Source organism: Lissotriton vulgaris, chromosome 6 (genome assembly GCF_964263255.1).
Source record: "Lissotriton vulgaris chromosome 6, aLisVul1.2, whole genome shotgun sequence".
Lineage (NCBI taxonomy): Eukaryota > Metazoa > Chordata > Amphibia > Caudata > Salamandridae > Lissotriton > Lissotriton vulgaris.
In genome coordinates this window covers 311,881,717-311,901,814 of record NC_141694.1, presented here as the reverse complement: position 1 = coordinate 311,901,814, position 20,098 = coordinate 311,881,717, and positions in this window count along the sequence as shown.

Sequence of the window (20,098 nt, the reverse complement as noted above, 5' to 3'; positions counted from 1 at the left end):
GTTGCAAAGCATTTGCAGTACAAAATTCGCATAGTGCTGCACTAATGAACAACATAGTTAGGAAAAAATATAAAACGACATTAGACATATCTAATGGTTTCTTTTGTCAAAACATTGCACCAGAAAGCAGGTATTTGACCGCTTTCTCCGTAATGGGGTCTCAGAAAAATTTCTGTAGGCTCCCACAGGGGTTCAAGAACAGCCCAGGACTATACTCAGCTAGAGTAACAGAGTTACTACAAATATATGATGATGAGGCATTATCTTACGTAGATGATATCTATCTCACAGACGACGACTTGGATACTCACTTGAAAAGAGTGAACACCATTATACTTGGGTTCGCAGCAGAGGGTTACAAATTCAACTTTAAAAAGTCTCGAATTGCCCATCTGACAGTATTATTTTTAGGATATGAATTATCAAGTGAAGGAAAAAGCCTAGCGGACAACTTCTTAGAGAAGTGCGCTGTACTCCAAGCTCCAAAAACGCTGAAGAATTTACAATCCATACTAGGTTTTCTGAATTTCGGAAGAACATACATTCTAAATTACGCGGAGAGGGTTAAACCTCTCTACGAACTAATTAAACCTGATTTTAAACAAATCAATTGGACTCAAAAACACACAGAAATTTTGAGATCACTGCAAACAGACATGTTAGCAAAAACAAATTTAGACACACGTGACAACACACGCGATCTTGTAATCCGAGTCATCCCAGGAGGATGCGGATTCACGTACCTGACCTCTAATGAGGGAGAAAAGGTACCAATTTCAATTAAATCTCACTTGTACACACAAGTAGAAAAAACATTCAGTCACACAGAAAGAACTGTGAAAGCAGTGCAAATTGCATTAGCAAATGAACGAGAATTAGCACATGGTAAAAGGATTAATATCCTCACAGCGGAATCCGCCTTCGAGGCGCTATTCAGCCCAGTAAACCTGCCTACAGTGTCACTGGATCCGAAATGGATACAGTATGTAGATTCTCTTGGAGCGGAAGATGTGAAATACTATTTCGCCCCGCAATTCGAAGAACTGAATGATTTAGAATATGAAGAAGAATATCCTCTGCCAATCGAACTTCTGCCTCTCCCACAGTACGCCCGTATAATCTATACAGATAGATTTGTACAGCATTTCAACGTAGAGAACAAATCCTAAGATGCAGCCTGTGCGATTGTTAAAGGTTGTTGGCTGTGCGGTAAATTCAGACCGAAAGTAACAAAAACTGAATCAGTAAGAAACTGTTCGGCTCAGAGAGCTGAAATCAGATCTTTAAAGATGGCGCTTGAAAATGCAGAACGTGAATTCCCGACACTAATTGTGTGCGATTCTCATTTTTGCGTCAACTCTTACAATAATAAGTTGCAGAGCTGGATTGAAAACGATTACAAAGATGACACAGTTGCCACAATAAAGCATAAATTGCTCTGGAAACAGGTAGCTCTTTTTCAGAAAGAACTACAAAAGACTCACGTGATGCACGCACAGAGTCTTCAACGTGATGGCGTTCACGTTGCAGGGAATTCATTGGCTAATACAGCCACAGCGGAAGCAACTAAACCGGCTTCCGTAGCCACAAAAAAGCGTGCAGAAAATACATAGACGGGGAAACCATGCTGGCAGTAAAAACGACCGTAAAAGGCGACTGTGCAGCACTACCCGTGAACTATCCACTCAATTATGCATACGTAATCGATGCAAACTCTGTTCCTTTTGCTCGAATCCCTGGAGTGGGGGATAGGGTAATGCCAAACAGGGACCGGAGGGGCTTCCTCACACAGGAAGCACATATGGGATTGGGTCTGAGACACCAAACAATCAGGGACTCTCTGAGAGAATTAGAATCAGAGTACTGGTGGCCGGAAATGAGTGAAGGTATTCATGAGTTTGCAAAAAACTGTGAAGACTGCAACAGAGATCGCAGTGAAGAACCGGCCAGTGTAGTGTCAGAAGCCCTGATAGAAAGCATAAGGCGATCTATCCGCGCAATCAAAAAAGAGAAACGCGTCCCATTGTACATCATTAAGGCTAAACACACTTAATAAATGTGGCCTCCAGCGCTCGGCTGACGCCAGAATGGTTATAAAAGATCTGCGAGTCTTTATCGGCACATACGCAATTGCCATGTTCCATTCTGACCAGGGTCCTGCTTTTAGCTCTCAAGCTTATAGGGAGGCCATGGCCAGCATGGGAATTGGGTTGCGGTATTCTTGTCCATCACACCCCGAAGGGAATAGTGTGGTAGTAAAAAAAACAAACGGGACATAAAGCGATCTATAACAGCGAAGGTATTAGGTTCAGGCTCTTGGTGGGTCAAACATTTAATAAGTGTCCAAACCAGTCTTAATAACTTGCCAAGAAATTCTCTAAAAGGTTCCAGCCCATACAAACTATTGTTCGGAATTAGAATGAGAATTCAGGACTTAGATAGTCAAGTATCAGTGGTACAAGATAAGAAAACAGACTTCGACATCAAAGATCGTTTGGCTGTTTTACAGGACTTGAATGAAACAAGAAAATCCTTAAGCAACATAAAGTTAAAGCAACAGCCAGATACCACTGACGAGGCACCACAAGCAACAGCCCCAGCAAGGCCTGTCTGGATTCCAAAGATTGGGGATTTAGTCAGAGAAAAAATAGCGGTGAAGAAGAAATTTGGGCCTTCTTACAAAAAAGCAGTACCTGTCTTGGCAGTCACCGGAACAAGATCAGTAGTACTACCGCCCCTTGCTGGTAAAAAGGAGAACAGAGTTGTATCTATCGACCTGGTAAAACCACAAGCATGTGGCCTATAATCAACAGTAGGCCCAGTGGACTCCCAAGAAACAACAGAATACCCAAACTTGCAACAATCCAAGAGGTTCATACTGAAAGACTAATCACATTCGATCAGCCTGCAGTGCACAGAGAAGGACTATGCAATAATGCCATGGAACTCGTGCCTCTTGAGACACAGATTGAAACAGTTCGTTAAGAAACACCAGTCTACAATAATGTGGCATCAGAAAGTGCTACCGAAAGACAGATTGAAAGAACAATTCCAACAATTGACAGAACTGCCTCTGGTTATTTCATCGACTTCGACAACTTTTCCGAGGATCAAAGCAACCCCGAAGTGATGCCAGAAATAAAAAAGACTTTTAAAGAAAAAGCAACGGAACTCTTTCATCAACTGAAGGAAATCTACCTTATTTCCCCTTGGTTAGAGTTCTGGTTCGGTCTAGGTGTATTTTTCCTCCTGCTTTGGCTCATCATGGTACTTTGTTTGGGAAAATTCATTGAGGGAAAATATAGTACAATGGACACAGCAAGTCAGAACATCAACTTAGTCCTCAAACCACACAGATCATCCCACGTGAAGAAAAGAGAACTGTCAACAGTAAATGTCACAGCCATTCCAATACCCGGTGGGGTAGTATGGGAGAAAACTGACTATGAGATCTATGGTCCGGTCGAGATCCTGAAGTATCCTCATCAACTGAAGGTTTCCTTAAGTGACTTTGTAAAACCTAGTACATTGTCTGATGATTGGGACTTTAACAGTATTAATGACATGATGTCTGATTTAGTAATGTCAGCTAGATTCACTGAACATGATTATTTACAAGGTTCGTCTAGTTATGAACAGTTGTTCTGTTTTACACATTATGGCGATCATTATTTGCATAAATCTGCACAGCCTAGAAATGTTTTTAAGTATAATCAATGGAAACATTATGCTACACCACCTAAAAGCAGTTCGAAAACATTCTTTGATAAATTCAAGTACTTCTCAGGGTTTAACACCAGTGATGCAGAAACGTTTTATTACAAACTGTTAGATAAAACGGATTAAAAAACAATGCTGACAAATACTAAATTAATATATTCAGGAGCATTTTATGAAAAAATGATGACATTTGGTTTTGATTATTGGAAAAATAACATTGAAACAAAAACCATTTGTGGTACGAAAGATTGGCAGGTACAAGGCCTAGAAGCACTATTCAGAACCTGCATGATACCAGAACAAATGATGTTTTTAAATGACACAATTCATCAAACTTCCTGTCTTGGCCTAGCTAAGATCAAAGACCATAACAAACCGTCTATTCCGAAGCCAATACCTGAAAATGCAACAACAGATATTGAGATAGACGTAACTAAAATTTTAAATTTTAACAGAACACATCCTGATTGGAAAAAGTGGTTAATCTGGCCTACTGACACAAACAACTGTCAAGATAGATTCCTGAAGAAAACACAGGGGTTAAAAATGACCAGACAAGACCCTAGATACTCCCAGAGACAACATCCAGGGATAGTAACAACATACAGTGTAGGGAAACTCTGCCTCGAATGGCTAGGATCATCCACACTGGCTGAAATTAAGCAACACTTGTCTTTACTTAAAGATGGTGCTGATTTGCGCGATTTTATTATGGGACCACGCAAACAGCGTCAAAAGCGTTTCATAGCGGCCAGCATCTATGCTGCGTACAACGAGGCTTTGTAAGTCACACAAATTGAAACAGCAGAAAAAATACGAGAAATTGATCGTATTAATTTGGAAAAATCACTTTCTGTAGTGGACAATGGGTTAATGACTCTGTCTTCCAGAATATATTTGTTGGACAGTATTGTATCCTCTGCCTTTGATATAATAGACAGAGACTTGCTAATGTTACAGCATGGCCAGTCACAATTACGTTCTATTGTACAATTAGGCTGGACGCTGCAAAATCTTCGTTCAGGCTATGTGCCTTGGCGTTTAATCAACACAACGTCATTGTTTTCCATTTTTAACCTTACTGATAAACAAATCAGCTTGGCACAGAAAGGAGCAGACTATACAATCCTGAGCATCGAAAAACTTGAGAGATTACCATTGACAATGTCAGAAAGTCCTGTCATTGAATGGATAATACAGGGAATTATCACTATTCCGATAACAACTTTCCGAATTAAAAAGTGCCTTGAATACATACCTACTGGCCAGTATGAACGATTGGGTAAAGGATATGTTAAGTCAGCATGGAAATTACCATACACACATTCATGCTATAGTGACAGCGACAAAAATGTATTTCTTAGTGGTGAAAACTGTAAACATTCACTAAGCGGTATACTTTTGTGCCAGGGTATTAATTTACACGGAGCCTGTGAAGGTAATTCTAACAACCTTTCATGCCACCAGCTTATCACACCTGCAACGCAGATAGAGCCCTTCTTTATGCAACTCGCGAATGGGAGTTACATTCTAAGAACGGATCACAGATGTTGTGGCCTCTTGCCAGGAAAAGCGTATCTCGTAAGCGTAACTTCCATGGTCAAATGCTGTATGCAAGCATTGTTCCCGAGCGGGCCTGGAGACATAGAGACTCCCATCTGGCCTCGTCTGCATTTCTCTTCTATACGAATTGATACTTTAAGCAAAATGAAGTCTGTGCTTTTGCCGACAACAGTGCCCATAACGTCATCAAAAGAGACGTATGATCTCCTAGTTGCAAGGACAGCTACGGAGGTTCATGACCTTTTATCAACAAATTGCCCCGTGCATTTCGTAGAAATGTTGAGCCAACTCCTTAACATGTCTAGTGCCACAGGCATCCCAGGCATATTTAAGACGATTTTTACGGGACTGCTAACACCATTTCAAGCAATTCTGGGAATCGTTCCAAATTTTGTCCACTCTGTTTTTGGCGGCGTACCCCTATTTTTGGGACTTGTAGCAGGGATTTTATTTTTGACCCTCCTGCTTCGATATGGCAAGCCACAGCTCAGACATGACTCCTATGGGAATGGAAGAGACAATCCTAGCAATGCGCTACCGGGACAGAATAACTAGAGTCCTTGGATTGGCCAGGCTGAGAGATCTAAACATGACCTGGTTCCTTTCATTCAGACCGATATGGCAATCCTGCATCTTACCTGTACTTCGATGTATGCTATGCGGAGATGAGTGCGTGTTGGACACCTGTCTTTCACTTCCATCAGCAGTACCAATGGATATCGATACTTTGCTAAGTCCGATAACGGCTCACGCATTGTGTTGTCCCCAGCGGCTACCAATCCTGATGACGGCATTCGTTGAGACTCCTGTGCTACGACGAGGTCGTAACAGTGGAGCGAGTGACAAAAGCAACATCACCCAGGTACGACCTTCTGTGAGCATTGCTGATCCAGCCTTTGATGACAGCAATCATTCTCACACCTGCCAAGTTACAGCACTATCGAATTTGGTCGACCTGTCACCTGATTTTGTAGACCAATTCTTTGAGAGCCTGTCTGATATGATGTTCTCACCCGAACAGAAACAATAACTTTAGAGAAGCATTCCGACACACAGCGTTCCCATGAACTCTGAATTCGGCCTTCAGTTTTGAACAACAAAAACTGCTAAAAGCGTTGGAACTCTATTTTCCCCGTTCAAACAATAATTCTTTTGAATTGAACACTTTTTAATATTCACCTTTTTGGCACGAAATATTCTTTGCTTAACGTAGAACTATTCTTAGAGAACAGAAGCTTAGACTTCTAATTCCACATACATCTAGAAACATAATAACTTTACACCAGCCTCTAGCACATTTTACTGCAATGCATTTATATGTGATGAAATAATCTCGCCCTTCTTCTGTATTCAGAGATATTTCATGTGTAATTCTTTTTGCAAAATCGTTCATTGATTTCATATGCTATAATTTTTGAATGATTTCTATGCTTCAAAAATGTACAGTACCTAAATTTTCACGTATTACTAATACGCCTATTTCGAATGCATATATGTATTTTGGGGTGGGCAATGTTACACATGCATCTTATTGCTTTAGTTTTAGTAATTTGATGGACATGAATTCGTGGAGTGGGTGTCGCGTTCTAATCTAGGACCCTGATCGATACTGTGACCTTATGCCCTTATACGGGCATAAATCCATTTATTCCCTATATTGGCATAACCGTTCAAGTGCAATATTCAGAAACTCGTCTCTGGCCTCACACGAACAGAGCCACATTTCAGAATCACTTTCACTGCCACTTCCTTTGCAACCAATTAGTGCAATGACATAGCAGAAGTTACTATCTAAGATTCCTAGATTAACACTCCGAGTTCTTCAACAAGATAAAAACTCAGCAACCTGGAAATCCCCGCTTGCTATGTTTTGATTAGTAATAGAACTCTAATGAGCACTGATAGACGATCACTTCCTAGTGACATCTTTATTGACGTCTTATGTCCAAAAACTTATGTCAAACAAGGCACCTTTCAGGTATAAATATTACCAACGTTGCCTTAAGCAAACGCTGTCTCGCTGCTGCTGAAGTTGCTGTTATGCTGATGATACCATAGCTGCTATCGCTACTGCTATCGCTGCTAACTAGCGAACGATGGTGTGGTGAACTTAGGAGCTGAACAGCCGTCCCCCTGCAAAGAGCCCAGCAGATGCAAGCTGCCCGCGGACGCGGCTCCTCCTCGTCCTCGACGCGCTGAGAGAGACGCTGTCTTTTCTCCTGCAGAGAAATCCAGCTCTGGCGTTTCTAGTCTACCCTTGCGGGTGACTGGGATATCGACCCCCTGAAGGAGATACCAGACCTCCATCATTCTATTCCAGAGGTATGGTGTTGACTAAACCCTTAGAGAGAATTCTTGAAGCAAACCTTGGCAAAACCAACTTAACTTAAAGCTACTTACTTACTCCCCTCCCAAGTATTAGGCTTAGGTCAAGTACACTGGGGTAGGCGTAGTTAGAAGCACCAGTTGAGTATTTTAGACTAATGTATATATGAATGTATATATGTTTTATTCATTTTAAACCATTATATGGCTAAGAAACCATATCAATGCTTTTACAGTATTATTTCGCAATACTTATCTTACTGTACGTACTTTTTATAATAACAAGTCTTGCAATTGTGGCAATTCATTTCTCTTGTACGAGAAGAAAGACTGTTCAATAAATGTTACCCTTTATTGAAAACGCTCGTCTCTCTATTCTCTACATATTGTGAAAGTAATCTGCACAACAACTGACTGAGTAAAATAACTGTCTATTGTTCCCACGACCCTAGAGACTGACTCTTGATCTGAGGAGCAAAGTTGTCATGTTGCACGGTTGTTGGAAAACTGAATCCCTTCTTGTCTGTACCAGGGAAGCTGATCACTTCCTATTCAGTCAAGAAAGTTTCCAGTGACCTCTGAGCTAGTTGGTAACAAACCCAATTAAGTTTAGCATAGTCAGTGGAGGCCTGGAAGATCCGCACTTCTACGCCAATACTACTGTTTATGTTATTCCAATGCGCAGGGCCTATTGGGAAAATAGGAACTACACTACATAACTTTTCATTGTCAATACTAATCAGAAGGTGATACACGTACAACACTAGGCCACATTGATCCATTACCTATTCCACATCTTCAAGAAGTCAATTGGTGAGCAGTTTGCACAACGATTCAGGCAATTCCATATACACCTGACATGACACTGGCTCCTTGCATCACACGTATTACACAGATAAACACACTCACCAGTGAATTTGTGGTTGCCGAAGTTGTACATCTCTGCGTCGGTATGGGGAGGGGGTCCATTTGAAAGACATAACATGTACAGAACATCATAAAAAATGTTTCTCACATACATGGAATGCAAATACAACACACTACATATGCCACACTATTGGCAACACAGTTAGACACAATAAACACAACTAGGACTGCAGACACAACACAGAAACTCCACAAAGTCCAATCTAGCCTGTCCTGCTCCACACACCCCACCTCTCCCAAGCACTGACAGATAAACTGTGAGTAAATGTTTAAGTTAAAGTAACTTTGCAGTTCATGATTTCCTGCTTGCAAAATACATTACATAAATTCCTTTACAGCATGACATCATTTCCTGCATGGATGCAGGACATTTTTAGGCTATGCATGATTTATTTTCTGGCAAGTGCAGTTTACCTCTATTTCGCTTGAGGGCTTGCTACAATTTTCACAGTAGAAGTTCCGCCTATGCGACATAGCAGCTTTTTTGTGTTTGGGGAGGGAAAAAAGTTTCCTGCTGATGTGTCTAGAGTAATTTTTTTCAACACTGGGACCACATTTTAAAGTACATTTTCAGGCTGATGTGCAAATTATGTTCCTAATGACAGTGTATGTTGTGTTCTGTGTGATGTGTGTTGTTGATCTGCTTTGTCTTTTTGTACTGTGCCATTATTAGCTCATGTGTATGATGTGTGTGAATACAATACTCATGTGTGTGATCATCTTTGTCATGATTCTAATATTGAGACATGATCATATACAATGATAAGACTTTTGCGCACTTTTCCATGGATGGTATGCGTGGCTGTTATCTCAAGCCTACATATTACTATGTATGTGGTTCCACCTATGAAGCAACTGTCAACCCAGGCAATGGCCACTACATAATACATATACTCAGACTCTGTGCAAGGGCAAAATGGCCCATGTAGCACATTTTAATCCCCTGGGAGTAGTCCAGAGGTTTAAGTGCAGAACATTTGACTGCACACACATGCAAGGGGGTGTATTGATGGGGCTATATTAGTTATTACATGAGTACAACATGCATCTAAAGCCAATATCCCTCACAACAGTGACAGTGTGGACATTTGTGGGCACCAAGAACATGAAAGATTGCGATAGTGGTATGGTTTCTCACCATAAATGCCTTGGTAAGTTTGCGTAGTTTTAGAAGTCAATACATCTACTTACATGCCTCCATATCTCCCGTATGCAACAAGATGGTGTATCTTGTGCATTGCCTTGTGAATACAGATGCAGCACAGTCGCCTAGGCAATGCTAGTTACCATTCGTCAACATTAGTGGAGCTAAATATCTGATTGTGACATGTAATTTTTTTTATCATGAATGGCAAATGTTGACTGTATTAATGTGAGTGCGTTTCCATGCACAACGTATGTGGAATATTGCTCTCTACTCAAATTAAAAGTGACCTCTACTGGTAATCATACGTATGAGACTAAACACATGGCTAGCATCAGGGGTGGCAGACAACAGTTGGGGCTCATCATCTATAAGACGACACAAAGATAATATGGTGCCCCATCTTCATTTTGTAGTTAGGATGCACTGAATATTTTCTGGAACTAGACTACGTTATAGTTAGTATCATATACTCTGCTAGAAGACTAGTCTGTGCAACATACATGAGTGGATCAAAAACTGTAGAACAGGAGTGTAGTGTGCTAATAGGATAAAACAACTAACAAGTTATTAGTGTTGTGAATGTTTATTTATATACATATATATTTACTAACATTTCTCAATACACCACATTCTTTATTCATGATATATATTACGTTATTCAAAAAAAGAAATGGGAGATTATGTTATCCCATAGCCTTTTTGCTGCAGATGTAGTTGCAGGTTGCCTAGGCTCCTCTTTTCCTTCATCTCCATCATCTGGAAATTCCAGTTCTACATTGCCCTCTGGCAAAGGCACATTTGTCCGGACACATATGTTGTGCAGGATGGAGCCTTAGGGCTAGAGCGGTCGACCTCGAAGCTGGGGAACTGGGTTCGAGTCTCGGCATCAAAGCTAAAAATCCTGTGATTCAGGGCAAATCACTTAATCTCCCTGTGCCTAACAAAAAATGAATGTGTTCTTCTGTAACGAATCTGGTGCTATGTAAAGTGCTCTGATACCTGATGTCGCTGGTCTAATTCGCGCTAAATAAAACTCTAAAAAGAAAAAGAACATACAAGGAAGATCTTGCAGACCATGGGTGGGGAGTATAATAATCGACCCCCAGATGCACCAGACAGCAGAATCCTGACTTGAGGACACCAAAAGTCTGCTCCAGAATAGACCTGGTGCGGCCCAGAGCCTGATTGTAAGTCATCTGCGCCTGGGTTTCAGGATTCTTCACCGGTGTCAATAACCATGGCATCCGTGCATACCCCGGGTCAGCTGAGAAAAAGTGAAAATGTATTACATTAGTCACCAATCATGATGTGGGGGAGAAGTACATTTGTCACAATTGTGTCCTGTCCAGCTTTCTTCATTCATCTTGCACACGGTCATGCACATGCCACAAAACTGCATCAAATACATACAAGTGTCAATTGGTAATAGCTTACATATTACTACACAGCCAAATGTGGTGCTCTCTGTGATGTCTCCATTTTTTGGGATTCAGCTAAGTGGTAATGATGTAGGATTTGATTTGTCAATGTGTACTTTAAGATTTCTTAGGCAATTGTTTAACAAGCTTTGATTGTGTGGATATATGGGTACGATTCCAAAATGTAAACCCTCATCCTTACAATTAAATGTCACATGGCAGTAGCTGTTAGAGTATCTTTCTTGGGGCACATAACTTTAGTACAATTTTAGTGCATCTACATGTTTCCCTGTGTCAGGCATGGAAATGAAAGAGGATGTAAGTGAACATGTAACATGTTTATCTACACATGCTGGTGCACAGTGTTCACTCTGGGTACACTAGACGGAAGTTAGTAGATGTGTTCTGAAGTTGAACAGAACATTTGAACAAGTAAACTGCGTAAACTGCAACGCAAGACACATTAGGGACAGTGAAGGCCACAGCTTTGACAGTAATTAGTATCCATTAGTTGTGTATCTGCGCTGGCAGTAGCAGGGCTTCTTTCCACTGGATGTATGGCGTTACAACACATGCTTTTACAACGCATGCCTTTACGACGCAACTTTTACAACGCAAGTCGTTACAACGACTTGCGTTGGGGGGCGCTGGATAGTGAATAGTTTAATTTACAATTCCACCTCCAGGGAAGGTGTTGGATAGTAAATTAAAACTATTCCCTATCCTAAAGCACCCCCCAGCGCAAGTCGTTGTAATGACTTGCGTTGTAATGGTTGCGTCGTAAAGGTGCTTCGTTGTAAATGTTGCGTTGTAAACGCTGTTCCCCCTTTCCACTATGGTACTCATGATATGCTCTTGGGAATGTTGTTGTTAGCTGTCATAGTGGATGTGGTGTTTGCTTGAGGAGGCACCTTGCTGCACAATCTGGGGCCTTGGATGAGAGCTGTGATGATTAATGCAACCCAATTCTTTACATGTTCTGCACATTGGATGGGATGGGATGTGTGCCTTTGATTTGTGATGTGATGCTGCATTGTTGAGACTAGCTACTGGAGTAAAAATGTATGCCCATGTTTTATCTACTCTCCTCTTGTCCATGGGGATGACTTGTGGGACACAGACTTCTCAAAGGCAATGCCTTGCTTTCTCAATGTCTATTTGTGCCTAATCATTATGATGAATTGTTACGTGAGTCTCTTAGAAAAGAATTGGATGTGCACATAGGCCCTCATGTTGTTTTTCTGCCACTGTACAATAGTCTATATTATTCTTGGCAAGGAATGGATAGCACATTGTCCTTGGAATACATTACTGACATTTGAAAAATGTGTCATATCATTTGTAGTGGCCTGCCTTACTTCATACCTATTAGGCCTTGATATAATATGCAGACATATTACACATTACAAAGTAGACATGAAATGGTCATGTGCTCCACCATAGCATCATGCTAGATGACAGTAATTCATCCCATTAGACTGGTTAATGTAAACCACACTAGAAAAGTCAGTGTCAACATGTGTGACTTGTTTACTATATGTTTGAAGATAAATGTTGCCACAGCAACAATGTATGCACAGTGGAATCAAAACATAACCTATTTGACAATATTTTCCTACATGATTGAGTGCCTTGTGGTCTGTCGTGTGTTTGAGCTGTACTTACCAACAAGCAGGCCATTATCATAGGTCCCATTCTGGAAACGCTGATTGATGGAAGATTGACGGAAGATGCACGAGTCGTGCACACTGCCAGGGTACTTTGCAAATACATTTATGAATAAGCCCAGGTGGTCCACAATTGCCTGCAAATTCATTGAATAGTTGGTATTGAATTGAATCCTGTTGGGGAATATGTGTGCAGTTTCTGCACGAGGCACAAGTTGCACATGTGTGCAGTCTATTGCTTCCAACACATGTGGAAATCTAGCAATGGCATAAAAGACTTGCTTGTTGTCCTGTTGTTCTTGCACTGTGTTGGGGAAGAAGAGCTACTGTGGTGTGAGGCTTCTGATGGCACCCAGGACGGGGGAGAGGAACCTGGAAAAGGATGCCTTGGATACTCCTGCCACTCTGGCAGTAGTGAGTTGGAAAATTCCTGTTGCCAGAATGTGCAGGACACTCAGCAGCTTGGCCTGCAGAGGGATGTTGGTGCAGCGGTGAGATATTGGCTGCAGCCTTGGCACAATCTGGCTCTGGACACCCTATTGAGCCTGTAATGGGCAATGGTCTCCTCTAGCCTGAGGTCAATGAGGGTGATCCTCTGACGATATGTTTGCACCATTCTCCGGCTTTGCCTCTGTGGTGGTGGTCTCCTTTGCGGTTTTAGCTGCAATAGCAGAAGATCCATGGCGTAGTTGAGCTTGCCAAGGTGATTTGAGTCTGTTCTACTCTTATACAAGTGTGGTAATGTAATTTTTAAGACAAGCTAGTTCATAGATGTAAAAATTTGGCGTTAATGAGACTTAGCGCCATTTTTATCGACATTCAAGGAAATCCTTGTGCATATGACGTAGTGTGTTTTGCGGATGTTTTACAGTGGGAATGCCTACCTTGAATATTATTTTCGGTAAGTACCACTTGCTGAACTGGCATTGTAGAAAATCTTAGGTAGCCGTGAAAAAGTGACGCTAGAGGTGTCTGGTGGCCCTTCGTAAACGTGGTAATAAAAAAAATCTGCTGTAGCTTCAAAAAAATAACACTAACACAGCGTTAAATCCTTATAAATATGACACACAGAATCTACTTGTGGCCTTGTTGTGTAGCGCTCATTATAATTCGACCTGCCCAGCAAAGCACATTGGATTGAGAGGAAAGTCCTCTCATCTAAAGCGACACCTGACAAAGGTATTGATGCAATGACCATTTTACATGAGGGGATTCACTTCACAAATACATTTGATTGACTGACTGGGCCATGTGTTCTGTTATTCAGCAGTATTACAAAACCTTTTTAACAATCACTTTTGTTCCTCTTTGCAACAAATAACCACACAAAACACAGCTGTGAGCACCAGGGAGGCACTTTGGAGTATTAGTGGAGTTCTGTCTTCTAAAAATGGCATAATGCTACAGAGGCCAATCTTACATTAGGGGATTTCCCCAGCCAAAATAAATGAGTGTCAGTGTGTTCAAAAGTGTATACTTTATTGCAGAGGATTTGTATAAAAAAGCTTTCTCTACTGGCAGGACTAAGATGCTGAAGGAGGTGGATTGGCAGAAGTTGTAGAAATTCAGTATCCATACCTCCAAGGGAGCCCTGGGACAGAGTCGTGGGAAGCAGAGTGCAAAAACGTCAAATAGCCACAGTAAACAACATCTCAGTCTCAACAGCTAATATTACTGATTTGATATGAGGTGTTTTGAAGTAAATTCAGCAAGACTGCACGAAAGTGAAGAAGGTTTGGTCATTACCTTCTTAGCAATCAACAGGCTGTAATGTCAGCCAACATTGTCTTTCATGTGTTTTTTCATGAATTCCCACTGCCTCGATGGGCTGTCCATCAAGACCATGGTGTTTTTGGGATGCTACATTGACCCATTTGCATACCTTTTAGGTTTTCCTGATGGGAAATCTAGTAGTATTTTGTAAGACTGCAGATGCGACATGCGAATTTGAATCCTAGTAAGTATTATTTAATGTATTTCATTTTCCGGTTCGGCTATATTTTAATTGCTGAGTTAGGACTATTTTGTTTAGGAAGTGGCTGCTGTTTGGATACCTAGTCTATCATACAAACATAGCATTATTGCTGTCATGATAACATGTTGCTGAAACTATGTTAGTTTTGGTCACAAAGTATTCAAATAGACTTTATTGAAGATATAACAAAATACGTATCTCATTGTATATTCCAGTGCCATTTGACAATGTAAAGATGCTCACATATAATCCCCACTTTTATTGCCAAATTGCTATTACCATCTAATTACATCTACTGGCACTCGTTTTTCATTCATACTGATAAAAAAGTCCTCTTTTACAACTATATGCATCGCCCTAGATATCTGCTTTATTGTACACGACAATGTCTAATCGTCTTTTTCGTTATCATTCAATAAGTTATAACTTCCCAATTTTTTTTTTAAATCGTCATGCACTATTAAGCAATTTACATCAATGTATGTACTTAAATTCATATTTAAAAAAAAATTAAACATAGTGGGGCAGATTTATGAGTTCTGGCGCATCTCTGCAAATCAGCAGGGATGCGCCAGAACTGATGCGTCATGCAATTCCCTCTTTGCGGCACCAAGATGTGCAGCATTTACAATGCGGCGCACCATGGTGCAAGGAAGGGCAGATGCGTGACGCATCTTGTGGTGTATGGGCGGCGCATTGCTGTAGTAGCATCGCAAGTGCGACGCAACTCGGGGAGGCGTGGCTTGGACGCCGATCGGGATGGCGGCGTGAGCTCGCAGCTCCGCGCGGAATCCCGCTAATTCTCCTGTTTTCGGTACCCTGGGCGACCCGGAGACGACGCTCCTGCCCTCTGAAGTGTAAGGGGACAGCCGGGCACGATCGGAGAGTCGCTGGGGGACTGCTGGCCCCGAGGAGATCGAGCCGAAGAGACGACCGAGGTGTTGCCGAGGGTGCGAAGAAAATGGCGGCGAGGAGGCTGGGCGGCCCCGTACTTTCGCTTTGAGCCGAGTTGTCGCCGACTGGCAAGAGATCCTGCAATCGGCTGCTCGAAGCACTGGGATCAGCGGTGCTGTGTCCAGAGACCAGGGGACGCTGACCTGCCTCGCCCGGATCTTGGGGACCCTCACTGGCCGCCGTCCCGGGACCCATCCTTCCCCCCTCAGGCTACCGAGGGGGTCAGCTGAACGAAGTTCGTCGAGCGGGTCATTGCTCCCGGGGGCATCGGTGGCGACATTGAACACTGCCCGGTGCCAGGGGGCTGGCACTGAACTAAGAGAGCGGACGCCAAACGGGCTCCTGGGCCTGTGACGCAGCACCCTGGAATGGCCGCGATCGGAGGGTCGATGGCCGAGGAGCGTGCTGAGGGGGACCCGGCGACATCAACCCGGCTGGGCGAGATTCCCTCCCCGGAGCTGGGCCAGGAACAGCGGCTGAACCGGCGTTTGGATGCCATACTCGAAGCGATCACCTCGACTAAGGAGGCGCTGCACCAGGACATTGCCCAAGTGGCCACGGGCCTGGGGCTGCTACGAGCGGACCACGCGAAGCTAGCGGATAGGGTCAAGGACCATGACCAACTGTTGCTGGACCTGAAGCCATCGGTGGTGACCGCGGAACACAGGATCACGGATATATTGGCCCGGTTGGACTCGCTGGAGCGACGGGCGGAGGATGCCGAAGGCCGCAATAGACGGAACAACGTGCGGGTCGTAGGCCTGCCGGAAAGGATTGAAGGAGCGGATGCGGTGGCCTATATGGAGAACTGGTTCCGTACTGTGGTAGCGCCGGAGGGGCTTACTCCTTTTTTCACTCTGGAGCGAGCTCACCGGGTACCTGCTCGCCCGCCGGGGCTTGGCCGCCCCCCGCGACCGATGGTGGTGCGGCTCCTCCACTACAAGGACCGGGATCTCCTCATCCAGCGGGCCAGGATGTCGGGCCCATATGAGGTGGAGAACAGTAAGGTCACGATATTCCCGGACTACACCCAAGCGGTCCAGAAGAATAGGGCATCGTTCCTAGCGGTGAAGAAGGAGCTCAGGGAGGAAGGCATCCAGTACTCCTTGCTCTACCCGGCCAAGCTGCGGATCATAATGGATGGCACTACGCACTTTTTTCAGACTCCGGATGAAGTTTGGCAATGGCTGGAGCTGTATAGAGCGGGGACAGACAGATCGCATAAAAGTAGGCGAGATCAACCTAAGCCGCCCCAGGTGAGGCAATCGCAGCGCATCAGGTCCCGCAACAGGCGCCAGCGGGAGAAACGGGAGGCTCAAATGGCGGCGGAGAAGAGGGATGCACTCGCAGTGACGGCGGCCATTACGGGGTCGCAACAGACCAGCGAACTGGCAGAATCGGACTCAGGCGGGGAAGGCAGCAGAACGGGAGGAGAACTCTCAGAGGCGGAAAGCTCGAAGAGGCCGATAGTGACCCCACAGACATCGGATGGCATATTTTGCGGCCGAGACTGCCTTGGGACTTGATTGAGACTTCATGGTAGGGTGGTATCCTGTTGGTGGGGGGCGGGTTGCCGGGTGGGGGGGCTGAGTGCTTAGTAGGGGATGAAGATGCGGGACGCGGGCTCCGCTAGCTGGGGTCGGCGGTGACTCACCCCCCTTGGGCCCTTAAGGCCGACTGTGGTGGAGACCACAGGGTAGGAGTGTGGGACGTTGGATCAAGGTTTGGATGGGGGCTGACATTGGGTTCGTGTGCTCTGTCCTGGGGAGTGGGGTTTGGGGAGTTTTTCTGTTCTGGGTGTGTTCGGGGGGGGCAACTGCATTGGGGGGGCTATGAACATACGTTATTTGAATCGGACTGCTCGAAGTTGGAATGGGGACATTACCTAATTTGAAATGCCTGACGTGGAATGTCCGGGGGCTGCGAACCATGATAAAACGTCACAAAGTTCATGCGTACCTAGTGCGTAGGGGGGTTCAGATTGCTATGCTACAAGAGACTCATCTCACCAAAAAAGAGTGCACTGCTTTGCAGAAAAGATGGCGGGGCCAGGTGTTTGGCACCACTTACTCGGCGTATGCCAGGGGGGTGTTGATCTGGGTGAGGGCGGGGATACCCTTTCAAGTGTTGAATCAAATGGTGGATCCAGATGGCCGGTTTGTGGCGGTGGAGGGGAGGTTATATGGAAGGGATGTGGTTCTCTGCTGTGTGTATGCACCGAACACTGATCAAGCTCGGTATTTTGATGGCCTCTCGGGGTCCCTGGCCTCTTTCCTGGCGGGCCCGATAGTGTTAGGGGGGGACTTCAACTCGATCACGGATGTGGCTCTGGATAGGTCCCATCCCCCCCTGGTGGACTCCCCGGTGCGCAGGTTGGCCGCGCACAGGAAGGACTGGCAGGATAGATGGGGGTTGCTGGATGTCTGGCGGGAGCGGCACAGGGACACCAGGGATTACTCCTTTTATTCTGCTCTCCATGATCTGCATGTCAGGATCGATTCGGTGCTCTGCGGTGGGTCCCTAGCCCCATTGATCTCTCATACGGAGTACCTGGCTAGGACCATCTCAGACCATAACCCCCTATTGGTACATATTCAGTGGCAGCGGGAGCGCTCAGCGATACCAACATGGCGGCTTCGGCCGGAGACGCTTGAGGATTCTGTGTTCAGCGATGCGGTCCAGCAAGGCATTGATAGCTATTTCGGAGTGAATGAGGGCACGGCCACGAGTAGGTCCACTGAATGGGATGCAATGAAAGTGGTGGTGAGAGGGGTGTGTTTGGGTAGGTTTTCGAATGCTCGGACGACTGTGTTGAATGCACTCATGAAAGCGGAAGAGACTTTGAGGGACCTGGAGCGCCGCAGGCCGGCTAGGCCGGATTTGCAGACCCAGTTATTGGAAGCGAAGGAAGTGGTTGCCACCGAGACAGAGCGTTTAAGGTGCTACGACTACAGGCAGTATATCCTCAGGGCACATGCGGAAAGGGACAAGGTGGGCACCCTCTTGGCCAGACTAGCTAACCCGGAACTTAGGGGCTGCCCGGTCCTCAGCATTGGTAATGCGCGGGGGGAGATGGTGTACTCCCAGGCAGCGGTGTTGGAATGTTTTAGGGGGTACTATGAGGAATTGTACCAGAGTCAGCTGGGGGTGGGGGTTCAGGACATTGCGGAATACCTAGGGGAGAGGCAGCTTCCGGTCCTGGACGAGGAAGACGCGAGGGAGCTGGGCGGCCCGATCACGCTTGCAGAAATACGGGTGGCCATCAAACATATGGCCCGTAACAAAACGCCTGGGGGGGACGGACTGCCGATTGAATTTTACCAACAGTATGTGGACAGCTTGGCTCCCAGGCTTATGGTGGTGTATACGGAAGCTTTTGAGGCTGGGGAATTGCCTGGGTCCATGCGAGAGGCCCTGATTGTACCGCTCCTAAAGCCTGGCCGGGATGCAACGGATGTAAGGTCCTATCGCCCGCTATCCATGTTGACGGTGGATTACAAGATTCTGAGCCGAATTCTAGCCACCAGGCTGGCCCCACATATGACGGGTTTGGTACACAGGGACCAGGCTGGGTTTATACCCACGAGGAGCACGGCGCTGAATATTCGCCGCCTGGTGGGAATCATGGACGCCATCTTGGACGGGGAGGGAGCTCCGGCGGCCCTGTCCGTGGACATTGAGAAGGCCTTTGATAGTTTAGAGTGGCCTTTCCTGGATGGAGTGTTGGAGAGGTTTGGCATGGGCGAGGGGTTCCGCAGGTGGACGAGGGTCTTATATACCTCGGCGACGGCGAGGGTGCGTTTGGGTGGTCTGGTGTCTGCGGCGTACCCGGTGGGCAGGGGCACGCGACAGGGGTGTTCCCTACCCCCCCTGTTGTTTGCTCTAGCGATGGAACCTTTGGCGGTCCATGCGAGGTCGGGTGACAGGTACGCGGGGATAGCCAGCGGCGGGCAGTGGCACTATATATCGCTATATGCGGATGACCTGCTTGTGTACCTCGCTGACACGGCACGGGCACTGGACGGGGCGATGGACCTGTTGTCGGAGTTTGGCCGGCTATCGGGCCTTAAGGTCAATTGGGCGAAGACCTGTGTGTTTCCACTGAGAGCGGGATCGCCCGACCCCGGCGGCGATTTAGGCGTGGTCTGGGAGCCATCTTGTTTCACCTATCTGGGAGTCCGCATCTACCACGCGACTGCGGACCTATTGGAGGGCAACATTGGTCGATGTGTCCGGGCACTGAGGGGCAGCTTGTCCTTCTGGTCGACCCTCCCGCTGACGGTGCTGGGCAGGATCGCACTTCTAAAAATGGTGGCGCTCCCCCGCTTCCTCTACTATTTCCGGACGCTGCCTGTCTGGATTCCTCAGGGGGTCTTCAGAGACCTGAGGTCAATGATTATTG